The 17,033-nt window shown below is 43.9% G+C and overlaps 1 pseudogene; it reads left to right on the top strand.

Annotated features, from left to right (window-relative positions):
* Nucleotides 1-5,930: 5,930 nt before the first annotated feature.
* LOC126186525 (5.8S ribosomal RNA) lies at nt 5,931-6,083 on the top strand (annotated as a pseudogene).
* The last annotated feature ends 10,950 nt before the right edge of the window (nt 6,084-17,033 follow it).

The following is a 17,033-nucleotide window of genomic DNA, read 5'->3' as shown; positions in this document are numbered from 1 at the left end:
TGCCACTTTTCGCTCCACACAGACATCTTATCTAAATCATTTTGCAATTCATTTTGGTCATCTGATAACTTTAAAAAACGGTAAATGACAACATCATCTGCAAATAATCTAAGAGGGCTGATCACATTGTCTCCTATGTCGTTAATATAGATTAGGAACAACAGAGGGCCTATAACACTTCCTTGGGGAACGCCGGATATTACTTCTGTTTTCCAGTCCTTAGGTACGTAACTTTCTGTGAGCGAGCGGTTGTATATAATTGCTAAATGTGGAGCTATTTCATCTGCATACTCTGAGAGGAACCTGACTGGTATACCCTCTGGGCCGGAAGCCTTGCCTTTATTAAGTGATTTAAATTGCTTTGCTACACCGAGGATATCTACTTCTATGTTTCTCATCTTCGCCGTTGTTCTTGAATGGAATTCGGGAATATTTACTTGATTTTCTTTGGTGAAGGAGTTTCGGAAAACCGTATTTAATAACTCTGCTTTGGTGGCACTGTCATCATTGAATGACTCTGAGCACTATGCGACTTAACTTCGGAGGTCATCAGTCGCCTAGAACTTAGAACTAATTAAACCTACCTAACCTAAGGACATTACACACATCCATGCCCGAGGCAGGATTCGAACCTGTGACCGTAGCAGCAGCGCGGCTCCGGACTGGAGCGCCTAGAACCGCACGGCAACCGCGGCCGGCTGGGTGTTACGGTATTGCCGGCCGTGGTGGCCGTGCAGTTCTAGGCGCTTCAGTCCGGAACCGCGAGATTGCTACGGTCGCAGTTTCGAATCCTGCCTCGGGCATTGATGTGTGTGATGTCCTTAGGTTAGTTAGGTTTAAGTAGTTCTAAGTTCTAGGGGACTGATGACCTCAGATGTTAAGTCGCATAGTCCTCAGAGCAATTTGAACCATTTGTTACGGTATTCAGCCTAGCAGCAACTGCCTTGTGGTCGCTAATCCATGTATTCGTCATAATACGTAAAATCTGATGTGAGGTGTAAAATTAGTTTTGTGTTATTTAAATTTCACAAACGTAAACTATCTAAATTCTACTGTCCAACACATTTCTTTTCGTGTGAGTTACATGCCCTCCTGCAGCAGGGGAAAGAAGGGAACTAGCGGGAAAAATGCTACTAACAGAGCATCCTATGGACTAGTGGGTGTAAGAGAATTACAGTTAGCGGAGCTTGTGGGAGTTTGAGGTGAGTAGCATGTTAAACAAGAGCGAATATGTTCGCAAGCCAAAATTTTTGGGAAAATTTTTTAAAGTGCTTAGGAAGGTAGAATCAGGCAGCTTTTACCCCACTTTTCAGTCCACTGAGTTTACAACTGCCTAGGAAAACGTTGCCCTGCCGCAGGGTAGGCCAACTCTGTTGAAGTGCACCACGACAGCTGTGCGGTTAGCGTGGCGGAGTGCTACCCGAAAGGGCCTGGTTCGATTCCCGGTCAGGTCGGAGTTATTCTCCGCTAGGGGACTGGTTGTTGTGTTGTCCTTACGTTCATGTCGTCATAACTGACATTCCACAGTTGAGATGGCTGTATGGGCTGCTAATCTTTTTAGAAAAAAAAGAAAACTTTAAAACCTGGGCAGTACAGAAATAAAATAAGGTGCACGTTTCGACTCCAGTCCAACGAAGTCTTGTGTAGATTGCACTTCTGCATACTTGTCCAGTGCTGCGGTGGCAATTTGGATACAGCCAGGGCCTCCCGTCGGGTAGACCGGTCGCCTGGTGCAACTCTTTTAATTTGACGTCAAGTCGGTGACCTGCGTGTCGATGAGGATGAAATGATGATGATGACAACCCAATACTCAGTCCCCAAGAGGAGAAAATTTCGAACCCAGTCGGAGTCGGACCGGGTCCCCTCGCATGGCATTCTGCCGCCCTGACGAGTCAACTATGGAGGCGGACTGCATGCCGATATGATACGTGCCTTGACAGTTGACGTAAACAGTGAGTCGGACAAGGACACATTTTTCAGATATTGTTTCTGTGGCCTGTTTAATAAATGACAGCTATCCTTCCCAGTTGTCACGATAAAATTACATGTGTAGCCGTCCAGAAGTTATGTTTCTGAGATTTTTAAACAATTTAATGACCTATATCGATTTCAGACCCCCCCATGAACCATGGACCTTGCCGCTGGTGGGGAGGCTTGCGTGCCTCAGCGATACAGATGGCCGTACCGTAGGTGCAACCACAACGGAGGGGTATCTGTTGAGAGGCCAGACAAACATGTGGTTCCTGAAGAGGGGCAGCAGCCTTTTCAGTAGTTGCAGGGGCAACAGTCTGGATGATTGACTGATCTGGCCTTGTAACATTAACCAAAACGGCCTTGCTGTGCTGGTACTGCGAACGGCTGAAAGCAAGGGGAAACTACAGCCGTAATTTTTCCCGAGGACATGCAGCTCTACTGTATGATTAAATGATGATGGCGTCCTCTTGGGTAAAATATTCCGGAGGTAAAATAGTCCCCCATTCGGATCTCCGGGCGGGGACTACTCAGGAGGACGTCGTTATCAGGAGAAAGAAAACTGGCGTTCTACGGATCGGAGCGTGGAATGTCAGATCCCTTAATCGGGCAGGTAGGTTAGAAAATTTAAAAAGGGAAATGGATAGGTTAAAGTTAGATATAGTGGGAATTAGTGAAGTTCGGTGGCAGGACGAACAAGACTTTTGGTCAGGTGATTACAGGGTTATAAATACAAAATCAAATAGGGGTAATGCAGGAGTAGGTTTAATAATGAATAAAAAAATAGGAGTGCGGGTTAGCTACTACAAACAGCATAATGAACGCATTATTGTGGCCAAGATAGACACAAAGCCCATGCCTACTACAGTAGTACAAGTTTATATGCCAACTACCTCTGCAGATGATGAAGAAATAGATGAAATGTATGACGAGATAAAAGAAATTATTCAGGTAGTGAAAGGAGACGAAAATTTAATAGTCATGGGTGACTGAAATTCGTCAGTAGGAAAAGGGAGAGAAGGAAACATAGTAGGTGAATATGGATTGGGGGGAAGGAATGAAAGAGGAAGCCGCCTTGTAGAATTTTGCACAGAGCATAACTTAATCATAGCCAACACTTGGTTCAAGAATCATAAAAGAAGGTTGTATACCTGGAAGAATCCTGGAGATACTAGTAGGTATCAGATAGATTATATAATGGTAAGACAGAGATTTAGGAACCAGGTTTTAAATTGTAAGACATTTCCTGGGGCAGATGTGGATTCTGACCACAACCTATTGGTTATGAACTGCAGATTGAAACTGAAGAAACTGCAAAAAGGTGGGAATTTAAGGAGATGGGACCTGGATAAACTGAAAGAACCAGAGGTTGTAGAGAGTTTCAGGGAGAGCATAAGGGAACAATTGACAGGAATGGGGGAAAGAAATACAGTAGAAGAAGAATGGGTAGCTCTGAGGGATGAAGTAGTGAAGGCAGCAGAGGATCAAGTAGGTAAAAAGATGAGGGCTAATAGAAATCCTTGGGTAACAGAAGAAATATTGAATTTAATTGATGAAAGGAGAAAATACAAAAATGCAGTAAATGAAGCAGGCAAAAAGGAATACAGACGTCTCAAAAATGATATCGACAGGAAGTGCAAAATGGCTAAGCAGGGGTGGCTAGAGGACAAATGTAAGGATGTAGAGGCTTGTCTCACTAGGGGTAAGATAGATACTGCCTACAGGAAAATTAAAGAGACCTTTGGAGAGAAGAGAACCACTTGTATGAATATCAAGAGCTCAGATGGCAACCCAGTTCTAAGCAAAGAAGGGAAGGCAGAAAGGTGGAAGGAGTATATAGAGGGTTTATACAAGGGCGATGTACTTGAGGACAATATTATGGAAATGGAAGAGGATGTAGATGAAGACGAAATGGGAGATAAGATACTGCGTGAAGAGTTTGACAGAGCACTGAAAGACCTGAGTCGAAACAAGGCCCCGGGAGTAGACAACATTCCATGGCCTCGGGAGAGCCAGTCATGACAAAACTCTACCATCTGGTGAGCACGCTGTATGAGACAGGCGAAATACCCTCAGACTTTAAGAAGAATATAATAATTCCAATCCCAAAGAAAGCAGGTGTTGACAGATGTGAAAATTACCGAACTATCAGTTTAATGAGTCACAGCTGCAAAATACTAACGCGAATTCTTTACAGACGAATGGAAAAACTGGTAGAAGCCGACCTCGGGGAAGATCAGTTTGGATTCCGTAGAAATGTTGGAACACGTGAGGCAATACTGACCTTACGACTTATCTTAGAAGAAAGATTAAGAAAAGGCAAACCTACGTTTCTAGCATTTGTAGACTTAGAGAAAGCTTTTGACAATGTTAACTGGAATACTCTCTTTCAAATTCTGAAGGTGGCAGGGGTAAAATACAGGGAGCGAAATGCTATTAACAGTTTGTACAGAAACCAGATGGCAGTTATAAGAGTCGAGGGGCATGAAAGGGAAGCAGTGGTTGGGAAAGGAGTAAGACAGGGTTGTAGCCTCTCCCCGATGTTATGCAATCTGTATATTGAGCAAGCAGTAAAGGAAACAAAAGAAAAATTCGGAGTAGGTATTAAAATTCATGGAGAAGAAGTAAAAACTTTGAGGTTCGCCGATGACATTGTAATTCTGTCAGAGACAGCAAAGGACTTGGAAGAGCAGTTGAACGGAATGGACAGTGTCTTGAAAGGAGGATATAAGATGAACATCAACAAAAGCAAAACGAGGATAATGGAATGTAGTCAAATTAAGTCGGGTGATGCTGAGGGAATTAGATTAGGAAATGAGACACTTAAAGTAGTAAAGGAGTTTCGCTATTTAGGGAGTAAAATAACCGATGATGGTCGAAGTAGAGAGGATATAAAATGTAGACTGGCAATGGCAAGGAAAGCGTTTCTCAAGAAGAGGAATTTGTTAACATCGAGTATAGATTTAAGTGTCAGGAAGTCGTTTCTGAAAGTATTTGTATGGAGTGTAGCCATGTATGGAAGTGAAACATGGACGATAACTAGTTTGGACAAGAAGAGAATAGAAGCTTTCGAAATGTGGTGCTACAGAAGAATGCTGAAGATAAGGTGGGTAGATCACGTAACTAATGAGGAGGTATTGAATAGGATTAGGGAGAAGAGAAGTTTGTGGCACAACTTGACTAGAAGAAGGGATCGGTTGGTAGGACATGTTTTGAGGCATCAAGGGATCACAAATTTAGCATTGGAGGGCAGTGTGGAGGGTAAAAATCGTAGAGGGAGACCAAGAGATGAATACACTAAGCAGATTCAGAAGGATGTAGGTTGCAGTAGATACTGGGAGATGAAGCTTGCACAGGATAGAGTAGCATGGAGAGCTGCATCAAACCAGTCTCAGGACTGAAGACCACAACAACAACATCGATTTCAGAATAAACTAATAGCAATTTTATCCAAAATCGTTGCCTAAAAGCTTCCTCTGTGTGACTCCACTTTTGTAAATGGCTCTCCTGCTACCTAAATAGTATAGTTAACGAGTTCAAACGTATTTGCGTGCGCTTATTTGAACGTTTTTAGTGGACGGCCATCTCTCTACAGTGCGGCTGTACCATGATATAGACAATTTTTGTGCAATAATGCACAACATTCTGCAATAATAGTCAATGCCATCATAAATCCACACAGTATTGGTACAAGGATTTGCCAGAATCGAAGCTGCTCCGTCGCCAGTTGGTCTCGTATCTGAGGATGCGCAGGAAGCTCTTAATAAGGATAGCCGTCACACAGAAGACTTCACACGCGAATATTCCCATGAGGAAATGATGCATGACGTACTCCATCGGCTTTGGCATCTTCGGATTCACTCATCGAGATATTCTAGAAAATGACAAGTGAGGAAGACAAACAGACTCAATCTGAGGTGAAAGATGTACTTTTCAAGTCTTCTCCCAGTTGACAACCCGACAGGACGCTGCATCACTCGGCTCGTGGGTCGATGAAGAACGCAGCAAATTGAGCGTCGACATGTGAACTGCAGGACACATGAACATCGACGTTTCGAACGCACATTGCGGTCTATGGATTCCGTTCCCGGGACACGTCTGGCTGAGGGTTGGCAAATAATTCACAATATACATAAATGACCTTGTATATAACATCGGAACTTCACTGAGGCTTTTTGCGGATGATGCTGTGGTATATCGAAGGGTTGTAACAATGGAAAATTGTACTGAAATGCAGGAGGATCTGCAACGAATTGACGCATGGTGCAGTGAATGGCAATTGAATCTTAATGTAGACAAGTGTAATGTGTTGCGACTACATACAAAGAAAGATCGCTTATCATTTAGCTACAATATAGCAGGTCAGCAAATGGAAGTAGTTAATTCCATAAATTATCTGGGAGTACGAATTAGGAGTGATTTAAAACGGAATGATCATATAAAGTTGATCTTCAGTAAAACAGATGCCAGACTGAGATTCATTGGAAGACTCCTAAGGAAATGCAATCCGAAAACAAAGGAAGTAGGTTACAGTACACTTGTTCGCCCACTGCTTAAATACTGCTCACCAGTGTGGGATCCGTACCAGATAGAGTTTATAGAAGAGATAGAGAAGATCCGACGGAGAGCAGCGCGCTTCGTTACAGGATCATTTAGTAATCGCGAAAGCGTTACGGAGATGATAAACTCCAGTGGAATACTCTGCAGGAGAGACTCTTAGTAGCTCGGTACGGGCTTTTCTTGACCGAAGAGTCAAGCAGTATATTTGCTCCCTCCTATGTATATCTCGCGAAGAGACCATGAGGATAAAATCAGAGAGATTAGAGCCCACACAGAGGCATACCGACAATCCTTATTCCCACGAACAATACGAGACTGGAATAGAAGGGAGAACCGATAGAGGTATTCATGGTACCCTCCACCATACACCGTTAGACGGCTTGCGGAGTGTGGATGTAGATGTAGATGTAGAATCCTTCTGATAAAGATAATGATGCAAGCGTCGAATGTGACTGAGATTTCGACGGCAAAATATAAAATACCGAATGAAACACTTTAATACGGCAATTTAGACTTCTAATTTGTTATTAGCGACTTCAAAATACTTTATACGAGAAGTTCTACTCGGAACCGCCATACAATTTTGGCTGTGAATTTATCCCGTATCAGCGTTTGTTCCTGCAAGTACCGAAATGTTTCAAAATGGTTCAAATGGCTCTGAGCACTATGGGACTTAACATCTGTGGTCATCAGTCCCCTAGAACTTAGAACTACTTAAACCTAACTAACCTAAGGACATCACACACATCCATGCCCGAGGCAGGATTCGAACCTGAGACCGTAGCTGTCACGCGGTTCCAGACTGAAGCGTCTAGAAACGCACAGCCACACCGGCCGGCCCGAAATGTTTACTTTGCCACAGGTACTAGAAGGCAAAGCGTTAACAAACACACGAAACAGCAATCACATTATTCACGAAGAGATACCATCTATGAAACTGTCCTCATTTCCAAGCTTAGTTATTTTACGATGGCAAGAATGGCTTCCATTTACAGGAAGAAAAGTTATAACCGTCAGATAATTCAACATCTACCTAGTGTAAACCACACGTAAACGAGAACAATGAGAACATATAAAGACGGTGAACTGAATACTTGCGAAGATGTGATGGATTTTGTTTATAGGTAGTAATTTGATCCAAAAAGTTAATACAATTACTTTTTATGTTGTGATGAACGACACTGAGGAATGTGGAATGGTTCTACCTTTACGTATCCACTGCGTGGGCCTTTGCCTAAATCTACTTTTCGACGAAATAATTATTTTGCGTGCGGTATTCCTCGCGCATTAATTTGAATATTAACCAATAGCTTGACTTGCCAATGAATATTCAGCGGTCGTAAATAGCGCGTCAGAATTTTAAGGAGGCGTGCGGCGGAACGGTGAATGTTGACCCTAGTTTCTTGCGAATAGGATGGATGCGTGTCATCGATCGGGCTGCGGTGCCGCCCCGACCAGCTCGCGTGTCAGGCGCTGCGATGCGCTCGCACCCTCGTCGCACGCCTCCGCCTTCTCCGTCACCGACACTGCGTGTGCTGAGATACGGCGCAAAACTGGCAGTCGCAAAAATAAAGCTGGCCCGGAAAATATTTATAAGACTGACGCGGAACTGACCTTTGTTAATGAACAGGACGTCTGCCCTTCACAGAAAATTCTGGAAACCGTCATTTCAGTCCACCAGTCGGTTACTGTCACGTGTCTGAGCATAAGCATCGCTCTCACTCAGTCATTGCGTTTGAATGGGTGAGAGGAGCAGACGTTTTTAGGGACCAGTTGAATTTAACACAAAATTCTCACTATAAATTCATTGTAGAGTGTTATGCAGTGCATAAGTGGTTGTGAAAGAGTTTGATTGGATACGTTTTGGAAGTACTTCTAAAAAGTGAGCAATAAAAATTTTACAGGCAAAATGAAGCGAAACGTGCTCTGTAGCGAATAAAATCTGTGATGTTCATTAATGCACGTCAATCCCGCGTCAGTCATTTTGTAAATATACTCCGGGCCACTTTATTTTGCACACCCTGTATAAGCCAACGATTAATGAATTTACTCAGGCAGTTTTTGTTTGATGTATCCAAACACCACTGCAACAAGTATCGAGATATTCGTAGTCACGTCATTTCCGTACAATAAATCTCTTTTCTAGCTGCTGTACGTATCTTCAGTGCACACTCACAAGCATTAAAAGTTATTGTTTTGTTTCATAAATCACTGGTTATAGATTTACCACGATTCCGTTCTCCATTTCTGGGTAAGACGTAATGACAACTCCAAATCATTTTTCTGCTACGTTTCCTGTCGTATTTCCTAGTTTTACCCACCTGAGCACAGTTGAAGAACGGTATTTGCTCTCCACTCCATTTTATAGCGATTTCCGAAAATCCACGTTGAATTATTTTATCCTCACTTCATTCCATATTAACTTATCGCGCACGAAACTTTCAGTGCTGTGCATGATACCTCGCCCCATGGTGTTTGGCTGTTTACATACCTCTGAGAGCACTGTAAGTATTCCAGAATTTTCTGTTCAGTCCATACGCAAGCGGTACTTAGGAGCTATAGTCTATGCGTAACCTCATCACTTAATACTGCTTTAGAAACTTTCTTAACACGATACGGCGAGGCAGCTGGCGTCTGACTTCAAGCCTCTGATATTTCTGAGTCACTTGTTCAATATTCAAATAAACATCTGGCTATTCACGCTACCACCTTCATTGTGTAAGATCAACATCCCATATTAATCCTATCTCGTATGAGCCCCACACACAGACTGGTTTTTCAAGTGCTCTAGCAATTAGGCTCTAAGCACTATTGGACTCAACATCTGAGGTCATCAGTCCCCTAGACTTAGAACTAGTTAAACCTAACTAGCCTAAGGACATCACACACAGCCATGCCCGAGGCAGGATTCGAACCTGCGGCCGTAGCAGCAGCGCGGTTCCGGATTGAAGCGCCTAGAACCGCTCGGTCACAAGGTCCGGCCTCTAGCAATTAGGCGGAGCCCGCAACCCGTTTTACCTACGACTGGGCCTATGTTATTATTTGACTTGTCATTTGAGCAGCAGTTTGAAGATGATACTTCATCATAAACTGCTACATCATCTGCAAAATGTCTGACGTTACTGCTAACATTGTCCACCACCTAATTAACATACATCAGCAGCAGAGGATCTAACGCATTATGTTGCTGACGGTGCATGACTGATGTCATTTCTACACTGTCCAGTCACGTTAATGTGAGCACCAGTCAAAATCCTATATAACCACGTTTTTCAGTGCGAGACGTAAAGGAAAAGAGTCAGTGAGGTTCTGTAAGATACAGACAGGGATGTGGAGTGTGTAGACTCCAAAGCCGTGGCCAGCTGCGTTAGGTATCTCGGTTGAGATTCCATAGCACGATCAGCCCGATCGAGGTGGTCACACAGATTATCGACTGGGTTCAAATTCGAGAAGTTTGATGGAAGAGGAATACGATAAACTCATCTTGGCGTGATTCGAACAACGTACATACACTACGACCTGTCTTCCTTGTAGATGCCATTGTGTAGAGGATACAAAAACTGCATATAGGGGTTGACATGGTCCCCAAGAATAGATGCATACTTGTGCCGAACCATTGGGCCTTCCAGAATGACGAGATCTCCCAGGGAATGCCACGAAAATATTCCCCAGACAATAACGCTCCCTCCTGCACCCTCCCAACGATTATTGCAGGGTTTTCTTTGAGACATATCACGCCGTACACGCATAGAACGTGAGTCAGCTGTGGGCCGGCCGATGTGGCCGTGCGGTTCTAGGCGCTTCAGTCTGGAACCGCGTGACCGCTACGGTCGCAGGTTCGAATCCTGCCTCGGGCATGGATGTGTGTGATGTCCTTAGGTTAGTTAGGTTTAAGTAGTTCTAAGTTATAGGGGACTGATGACCTTAGAAGTTAAGTCCCATAGTGCTCAGAGCCATTTGAACCATTTGAGTCAGCTGATAGGCCACCCGTCGCCATTCAGTGTACATCCATTTTCGATACGGGCGCGCAAATTCTAGCTTTCGTTGCCGATGAAGAGCAGTCAGAATAGGAGCGTTTCAGCATTACGATGACGTCTACACTGTTTTCCACTCCCCACCGTTAGGGCCACCAAATACCGTCTGTGAATGGTTATTGCATGTCGACGTCGAACAAAGACGGTGGTCATATTACAAAGAGGCAGGTATACCTACATGATATTGGGATACCTCCCAATATCATGTAGGACCTCCTCGTGCCGGGTGTAGTGCAGCAACTCGACGTGGTACGGACTCAACAAGTCGTTGGAAGTTCCCTGTAGAAATATTGAGCCATGCTTCCTCTATAGCCGTCCATAATGCGGAAGTGTTGCTGGTTGACGATCTTGTGCACGAACTGACCTCTTATGTCCCGTAGATGTTCGATGGTATTAATGTCGGGCGATCTGGGTGGCCGAATCTTGTGCTCGTATTGTCCAGAATGTTCTTCGAACCAATAGCGAACAAACGTCTCTCTTTGGCATGGCGCATTGTCTTCTATAAAAATCCGATCGTTGTTTGGGAACATAAATTTCATGAACGTCCGCAAGTTGTCTCCTCCAGTCAATGATCTGTTAAATTGGACCAGAACACCCAGTCCGTTCCATGTAAACACTGCCCACACGATTATGAAGCCACCACCAGCTTTCGCAGTGCCATGTTGAAAACCTGGGTTCACGGCTTCGTGGGGTGTGCGCCATACTCGGACTCCACCATCAATTCTTACCAACTGAAATCGGCACTCGTCTGGCAACGCCACGGTTTTCCAGTCGTCTAGGGTCCAACCGATATGGTCACGATCCCAGAAGAGGCGCTGTTAGCAACGGCACTCGCGTAGATCGTTTGCTGCCATAACCAGATAACGCCAGATTTCGCCAAACTGTTCTAGCGGAGAGTTTTGTCGTACATCCCACATTGATTTCAGCGGTAATTTCAAGAAGTGTAGCTTGTCTCTTAGCACTGATGACTGTAAGCGAACGCCGCTGCTCCTGGTGGGTAAGTGAAGACCGTCGGCCACAGCGTTGTCCGTGGCGACAGATAATGCCCGAAATTTGGTATTCTCGGCACACTCTTGACACTGTGTGTCTCGCAATATCGAATTCGCTGACGATTTCCGAACTGGAATGTCCCATGCGTTTAGCTCCAACAACCATTCCGAGTTCAAAGTCTGTTGATTCTCGTCGTGTGACCATAATGATGTCGGAAACCATTTCACATGAATCACCTGAGTACAAATGACAGCTCCGCTAATGCATTGTCCTTTTAGACTATGTGTATGGTATACTACAGCCATCTGTATATGTGCATGTCGTTGTCCCGTGACTTTTGTCACCCTAATGTAATGTGGCTGGACCGTGTACACCTGTCACCGACTCTTCAGCCAAGAAAAAAAGCCTGAGAGATCCTTAATTCAGTCATCAATCACGTTTGATACCCCTATTGGTCGCACGTTTACTAATAAGCGTTGTTATTGTTTTTCGTAAGTCAATACTAACTAACCAACTAAATATCACCGTCAGAAAAGGTCTCGGAAGGCCCAACGGTACCGACTTACCGCCGTGTCATCCTCAACCGATAGTCATCACTGGATGCAGATATGGAGAGACTTGTGGCAAGCACTCCGCTCTCACGGCCATTTTCAGCTTTAGTGACCGGAGTTGCATTTCTCAATCAAGCAGCTCTTAAGTGGGACTCACAACCACATGAGAAAAGTAAATTTAGGTATCGAGTCATCGATGTTTACGGACTCGATGTTGTTTTGAATGAAGGAGGTCATTCTGTTCGAGATACATTATGATCCAACTCAGAATATGTTAATATCAGTGATGTTGGACACTGGTTGTGTTGATCACTTGCGCTACCCTTCTAGCAGACAGTTATAACCTGCACTTTTTCACAGCTGTTGGACAAGGAGGTATGTCTGAGAAACCTGTACAATGTAAGAGGAATTCCGTCTGGCCTCCAAGCCATGATAAATTTCAATGAGTTCTGTTGTGTCTGAATGATAATGATACTAATATCTACATGAGTTGATGTAATGGCGAAATATATAAGCAGTCAGAGCTGCTCAGTTCTCTATTACAAATGAACATTCGAAAGTGGAGTTAACTATTCCTGATTTTTGAATGTCATCCTCAGTATCGTTTCCTGTATCAATGTTCATTGTATTCGCACTAACTTTGCTACCATTGCCAGACTTAATAAGCTCGCTAGATAAAAAATTAGTCACCCCATTGTGCACGCACAGATGAACCGTTAAGCCTTTGCGATAGTCACGCGCTCAATCGCGCACGTACTCACACTGCCTCTACGTGAGCAATAGCGATCAGTGAGACATTTAAGCTGCAAGTGAAAATTGTAAAAAAACATGGTACATGTAAGGACGTGACAGAGTGGCTAAAAGGTACCAGTGTGTTTGGCTGTGCCCATGGCCATACGGTGTGTGAAGTTTCTGGATTTGTTGGTGTTTCGTGGCGGACTGTTCAACGTGTCTACAAGCAGGCGCGTTGCACACGTGGCCATGAAACACGACGTCAGATTTGTGGTCGGAAAAATATGACTAAGAGGGACAGGAGACACGTCTCACTGCTTGTGAATCGAAATCGCTTCCAAACTCGTCAGCAACTGCCGCAGACAGTGAATGAAGGTCCATCCCAACCTGTTAGCGAGATGAAATAGCGGCGTAAGCTGCGCGCAATGAACGTTCGGAGTCGGTCAACTCGCCAGAGGCTATTTCTTACACAGGCAGAGTAAGACGACAACAGCAAAATTCATCGTACTAGATTAATATTTGACTGATTTTTTGAATACACCCACACCCTATTACACCTCCACCGGCCTGCAAAATTTCCAAACTTGAACTGCATAAAAAAACCTGTGGGACATGTTAGAACAGGGTGTAAACCACCGACATTAGCCGCGCGGTATAGCCGTGCGGTCTGGGGCGTCTAGTTACGGTTCGCGCGGCTCCCCCCGTCGGAGGTTAGAGTCCTCCCTAGGGCATAAGTGTGTGTGTTGTCCTTAGCGTAAGTTAGTTTAAGTTAAATTAAGTAGTGCTTAAGCCTAGGGACCGATGACCTCGGCAGTTTGGACTCATAGTCCTTACAATAAATAATTCAAATGGCTCTGAGCACTATGGGACTTAACATCTGAGGTTATCAGACCCCTAGAACTTATAACTACTTAAACCTAACTAACCTAAAGACACCACACACATTCATGCCCAAGGCAAGATTCGAACCTGCGACCGTAGCAGGCGCGCTGTTCCAGACTGAAGCGCCTAGAACCGCTCGGCCACAACGGCCGTCCCTTACAACAAACTTACAAATTTTTCCGCCGACATTAGCACCGCTGCATTTTGGTGGAATTGCGTGATCAAATCCTCAGCGGACTCAGCCTGGATGCGACGTACCTGTACAACTTTGTGGTCTCACTTCCTAACCGAATCCAGGTGGTTATCAAGTCCAAAAGCGGAATTACGCGGTATTAAATGATACTTGTTGTGATTTCTCTAGGAGGGAATTTCTGACTAGCTTATACGACCACAAATCTTTCGGGTTTTGTGAAAGATCTTTCCATAAAATTTGCCCACCTTTCCACAGCGCCGGACAGTAGAAGTTCTTTGATTTGACATTAAAAGCTGCTGCTGGCTGTTCATAACGTTCCTATTATATTTCATTAATTTGGTATTATGTACATCTAATTCAAACAGTTTCTGTTTGATATTTTCTCTAAAAGTATCTTGGTTATCGGTTTTAACGCATTGTGTATCTTGTGTGAGTTAAAAACTACGTGGAGTGCGTGTCTGTGTGTGCATTTACTTCTTCCTGTAGATCAGAGAGCGTGCAGCTTGCCTATAGATAAGTACACTACTTCAAGTATTTATCAATTTCTTTCAGAAAAACTCAGCCTCAGAAGGTCTTCCATTTGAAATTGGCTCCATGGTAGACCAACACTAATTCAAATGGTTCAAATGGCTCTGAGCACTATGGGACTTAACATCTGAGGACATCAGGCCCCTAGAACTTAGAACTACATAAACCTAACTAACCTAAGGACATCACACACATCCATGACCGAGGCAGGATTCGAACCTGCGACCGTAGCAGTCGCGCGGTTCCGGACTGAAGCGCGTAGAACCGCTCGGGCACAGCAGCCGGCCCAACAGTAATTCTTTGAGTTATTATTTTGTTTGCAGATAACTACGATAGCTAGTAATCACGTAGTTCACACTTATCGCCCTATTACTAGGGAAGGCTAAGTTACATGCTCTTTCGTGTTTTTAGTGTGATAATTAAGGTAGTTTACTGGTAGTTTATGGCGTTGCTTTTTGTCTGGAGTTTCCTGTTATTTCATTGTATTTGTTTACAGATATTGTAAACTCTGAACATGATTGTAGACTACACGAATTGTTGGGCTGGGTTGTTTTGGGGAAGAGACCAAACAGCGAGATCATCGGTCTCATCGGATTAGGGAAGAATGGGGAAGGAAGTCAGCCATGCCCTGTCAAAGGAAACACGAATTGTCCAAGGTTAATGAGTTGTGGTTAGTGTAGCAAGTGGTTTGGTGGGGATAAAGGTAGCGGGAAAGCTGCTGGGGAATCTAGCAAGTGGAGTGGCCGAGCGGTTCTAGGCGCCAGAGTCTGGAACCGCGCGACCGCTACGGTCGCAGGTTCGAGTCCTGCCTCGGGCATGGATGTGTGTGATGTCTTTAGGTTAGTTAGGTTTAAGTAGTTCTAGGGGACTGATGACCTCAGAAGTTAAGTCCCATAGTACCCAGAGACATTTGAACCATTTTTTGAATCTAGCAAGGACCTTTCCTGCGGCTGCCCCTCTGTAGTAGAGATACATAAATAGTGGAGCAAAGTGGAGAGGCTACAGCAGGAGATGATGGCAAAGTGGAGTATGGCAGTTGGCAGCAAAGACATTAAGAAGAGAACGAGCTCGGGTAGTTTATTTTCAATACTGATAATAGGCTTAGCCAGCTAAGAAACTAATGTAGAAAGGAGTCTCCAGCTGTTTTAGGTGCAAGTAATATGCAACAGACTCCCAAAATTGTTAGGTAGCAGAAATTAGTTACGAAAATTGAGAAGAGGACTCTGCTGCAAAACAGCAGTTATGTGCGCAATGTAGACTCTCACTTGCACTAAACAAGAGATAAAAAGTTTCAAGTCACCGGCATTTTAAACCAGATGCTGGGCTCAGTAAGGTGACATAGAGATAGGGGATTTGTGTAAGGATTTTACGAAAGAGGACCGTGTAGTGATTGAGGGAGGATCTGGGAACAGTCTAGGTAGGGAATGGGATTATGATAAAGGCGATTGTGTGGACGAGATTTCTACTCAAACCCGGACCACTAATATTCACTTTGTACAGCTTTTCCGCTTTTCAGATTAACCCCATATTGACAGAGCAGTGAAGCGAGTTATTGTGGAACTTGAGAGGCCGGTGATCACTGCTGACAAGGTACACGTTTCGATGATAACAGCTGAGTGTGTCCATAGGTCCAGCTCCGCTAGACACGGCCTACACCTAGAATGGGAAGGGATGTGTGGTGAAGCAGATACTTGGCAATACAGCAGCTGAAACTGCGCTCATTCAGGTTAAAAAAAAAGGCCAAATTTTGCTGATAACATGTAGATGGGAAAGACAATTTTCTTAGAAACAAGTCAGGTAGGAAGCATCCCAGTTTGCGGAAAGTTCCTTTAACACTAGAAAATAGTTCAGTAAGAGAGGAAGACAGATCATAAGGTACAGTAAGCTCATTTCATCAAAATATTATGAGGATGAATTGCGACGTAGATGAATTACCAATGGTCTTGACACTGATGTTTTTTCGTCCCTCAGAGCACAATTTATGTAGCGACAAAATACTGATGCTTCGTTTGAAGGAGTTCATTTCATCTGATATCTATGCTAGGGCTTCATTTTAGATGGTATGAGTGGACATTATGCCAAACTAAATGTTGCGGCAGCGCGGTTCCTTTTGTCATTTTACCTGCACTTACCTGTGAACTCGTTGCAGCAGATCGCCGGTAGGAAAGCCGAGCACAAAACCTACAGTACTGCAACTCGCACCAGGCTGCATACAACGTAACTATTCTGAGGATCAGGAAAAGGTTTGAATTTTGAATTAAAGGTGAGAATACTGGCAAAACTTCTATATATTCTGAAGTCGAGAATTACACGTTCACTGCCAAGCCCGTGCTAATCCTAACATAGTCATGCACAAACCCTGTCATTTACGTTAGCAAGTTTATGGTAACGTATTTCCCGAAAACTGAACAGCTACTGCCACACTATTAAGTTTATCGGTGTCTAATGCACTCAAGTTCTTAGTCACCCATCTGTTCAATATGCCACGCGGAATTAATCTCTTTTCTCAAACACAAAATTACTTAAAAAATTCGTACTTTCTAAGAAACACACCGGAATAAATGTCTTCACTTTAAAGCACTTTTTAAACAT

Source organism: Schistocerca cancellata, chromosome 4, assembly GCF_023864275.1.
Source record: "Schistocerca cancellata isolate TAMUIC-IGC-003103 chromosome 4, iqSchCanc2.1, whole genome shotgun sequence".
Classification (NCBI taxonomy): Eukaryota; Metazoa; Arthropoda; class Insecta; order Orthoptera; family Acrididae; genus Schistocerca; species Schistocerca cancellata.
This window is presented reverse-complemented; position numbering and strand designations above follow the sequence as displayed.